This window comes from Leuresthes tenuis, unplaced genomic scaffold, assembly GCF_036924035.1.
Source record: "Leuresthes tenuis unplaced genomic scaffold, fLeuTen1.0.hap1 SCAF_6, whole genome shotgun sequence".
NCBI classification, from domain to species: Eukaryota; Metazoa; Chordata; class Actinopteri; order Atheriniformes; family Atherinopsidae; genus Leuresthes; species Leuresthes tenuis.
Window position 1 is genome coordinate 32,441,368 of NW_027325360.1, and position 3,427 is coordinate 32,444,794.

Consider the following 3,427-nt stretch of genomic DNA (forward strand, 5'->3'; position numbering starts at 1 on the left):
AATCTAAAAAGAGAAGATGGGTTTTTAACAAAATCCACACAAGAGATGATTGAAACTGTACATACCTTTTATAGTAACATGTACAAAGAGAAACCAGTGCACTTGGAAACATCGGCAGAAATCTTAAAATTCGTTGACAAAACCGTAAAAGAGAATGCACACTTGACACAGAATTTTACTGCTTTAGAGTTAAAAAAATGCCTAACAGGTTTTAAGAGAAGTCGAGCTCCGGGTTTAGACGGGCTTCCTGCAGAATTCTATCTGACCTATTGGGACCTTTTATCATCAGACATTTTAGATGTTTTTAAAGATTTTGAAAAACTCGACCGACTGCCTGACAGTTTTAGAGTGGGAATAGTGACTCTACTTTATAAAAAAAATGATAAGACTGACCTAAAGAATTGGAGGCCCATCACACTTTTAAACTTTGACTGTAAACTTTTTAGCAAGGTTTTAGCGACACGGATGTCCTCTGTTTTAGAGGAGGTAATTCACCCAGACCAAACTTGTGCCATCTCAGGGAGACAACTCACCGACAGCCTCGTACTGATTCGAGACATCATTGATTACGCTAGAGACAGAAACACCCGGCTTGTCATCTTAAATTTAGACTTTGAAAAAGCATTTGATCGGGTCTCGCATCAATATCTCTTTCAGGTGTTGCAGCCATCGAAAAGGGCCCGATTGTTCCTACTTGGTGAGCTTTGCTTGGTTGAGACGCTTGCCCCCCCCCCCCCCCTGCTCCTCGGCTGACCAAGTAGAAACAATCTATTCGATGGCTGCCTTGTCTTTTACTCTGTGCAAAAGACAAGGCAGCCACAAACACCACGGGAACACCGTATTGAGGCTTTGTTCTGACCACTCATTCGGTGTCGCGTTTCTTTCAAGCAATTCTCCCGGTTAGCCCGCACTCGGCTCGCTCCCAGAGCCGTGTTAAAGTCCACTTCGCATTCACTCTCTTTTCTCAGCAGATTAAAAGAAAGTTTCATCTTGGGCTCCCTGAAACTTCCATCCTGCACCGCTGTTTGCTTTTTCACAAGAGCAGAGGAGAGCGCACCGTTCCCAGCGGCACTGCAGTACCGGGTCGAGGCTTGGAGTGAACGGAGCAAGCTTCTTTTTCAACTCCTATTCTTAAAAATCCATTTAATATGTTGTCCTCGTATAGAGGACATATTAAACTGATAAGAACAGATACTACACTTGATCTTAGCCAAAAGGCCGAGAAGCGATAACTGTCCACTGTTTCAGGTCCGAGGGCCCTTGCTGGCACAATGCGCACTTGTAGCAGTGTTCTTTTTATGGCCATAGGTGGCCAGAGTGTCACGTTGCACCTCCGCCCACCCGCTGCACTGAGCACTCTTCAGCCCTTTTAAATGGTATAACTTTGCACTCCCGCATGCTCCAGCAAGCACCATTCAAGCAACAACTTTGCACTCCAGCTTCGAACATCGGCACAGTCGCAACAAGTAAGGCGACTCTACTCAGAGAAGTCACTCTGCAAAGTAGCAAGATTTCTTTTGCACAGACAGAAAGGGCTTCACCCGCAAAGGTAAAGCCTGCCAATAATAGAAACAACTCATTAGTGCTGCTCTCCACGGAAGTCTTTAGTAAAAGGCGAAAGACTTGTATGTTATGAAGAGAAACCAGAGTACGATTATCCGTCACTGCGGGAGCAGGGCATCAGGCTAGTTGGTATAGCCACCTTCCCCATGGTGAGCTTTGCTTGGTTGAGACGCTTGCCCCCCCCCCCCCCCCCCCCCCCCTTGCTCCTCGGCTGACCAAGTAGGAACAATCGGGCCCTATTTGATGGCTGCCTTGTCTTTTACTCTATGCAAAAGACAAGGCAGCAACAAAAACACCACGAGAATCCCGTATTGAGGCTTTGTTCTGACCGCTCATTCGGTGTCGCGTTTCTTTCAAGCAATTCTCCCGGTTAGCCCACACTCGGCTCGCTCCCATAGCCGTGTTAAAGTCTACTTCGCATTCACTCTCTTTTCTCAGCAGACTCTTGGGATTTTATCTATAAAATGAATTCCTTCACTCAAACTATGTGAAAACTGCTTTGTCCTTAATATTTACCATGTCTAGAAAGATTTAAACAAAAAAAACAACGTTGTACTTTGCAGTAAAAGAAAGAGCAAATCTAAAGTTTCAGGAATCCGAGAATAAGCTTACTTTCATGAGTTCTTCACGATTTCGGATTTTGCTATAAAATGAATTCCTTCACTCAAACTAAATTAAAACTGCTAAACCGCTAATCTGTTATATGTAAGGCAGATGTCAAATTCACCGAAATAGGATCAAAGGGTATTCGGCCAATCGAGTTGTAGCAGCTTCGGTAAAAGAGTATAAGTTGAAGAGTTTGTGAATAAAGGTGTGCGCACACATAGTGTGCTGTACGAAAATAGGCAGGGAGCAATGCCGGCTGGGGTATATGTTCTTGTATGTTGTCTGCCTGTTTGATTTGAATGTGTTGTGTAAGTGTCCTGTTGAATGTTACATGTTTGGGCTTTGACACGCTTCACTGTGGTTGTTAACTGTGTGGTGTGTCCTGAAATGTTATATGTTTGGGCTGTGTGACATGCTTAATGCTTGTCAGTAGCTACCCACTTATTCATATATAGCAACTGACAACATAAGAAGTCTGGACATACTTTGATAGTAGTTGTAGAAGTATCCTTATTGATAATAGATCACTAATTCATAGTGATAGAACAGTAGATGAACAGGTGCTTGCACATGTCTCACGAAAATAAAATGGGTGTATGATTGCTGACGGCAGAGCAATACTGCCAAACTTATGAGTTCTTGTGGCAAACTTGATTCAGTGTCTTGACGTGTATACGCTGTTTCGCTGACTTGATTGTCACAAGAAACAAAGTGTGTTTGATAAGATCCGACCATTTTATTACGGGAGGATCAGTATGTATGGATTCTGATGTGACTGATAAACCCATTCGTATCTTAAGCATAATCTAATACGTGAGACAACGCCCTGGCACACAATAAAAAAAAAAAAGAGAGAGAGCGGTTTTGTGTCCCCACAGTCCATAATGTAGAAAAGAGAGAAAAAAGCCTTTCTGATTTGGTGTGTGTGCTCATAGTGCAGAGTGTAGAGAAAAGAAAGCCGTTTTGGTGTCACGGGTGTTGTGACTTACACACACACATTTCTAAATTGAGAAAGGAAATTATTTTAGAGGAAGCACTAGAGTTTAGATCCCACATTTATTGATAGGCATTCATTTATTTCTTCACTTCTGATGAAGTTTCAACAATAAACAACAAACTTTGTATTATGAGAAAGAACCAGACTCATTCTTCAGGAATCCGAAAATAAGCTCTATTTTATGAGTTATGCACGAATTCGGATTCTCCTATAAAACGAATTCATTAACTCAAACCAAGTTAAGACTGCTTTGTCCTTCAT

The 3,427-nt window shown here is 42.5% G+C and overlaps 2 non-coding genes across 2 annotated transcripts; both read right to left on the bottom strand.

Annotated features, from left to right (window-relative positions):
• Positions 1 to 1,046: 1,046 nt before the first annotated feature.
• LOC140310452 (U2 spliceosomal RNA) lies at positions 1,047 to 1,230 on the bottom strand. Its single transcript, XR_011916521.1, has one exon. It is a non-coding gene; the product is annotated as a U2 spliceosomal RNA (small nuclear RNA).
• A 308-nt stretch (positions 1,231 to 1,538) lies between these two features.
• On the bottom strand, positions 1,539 to 1,652 carry LOC140310589 (U5 spliceosomal RNA). The gene has a single exon (XR_011916644.1). It is a non-coding gene; the product is annotated as a U5 spliceosomal RNA (small nuclear RNA).
• Positions 1,653 to 3,427: the final 1,775 nt, after the last annotated feature.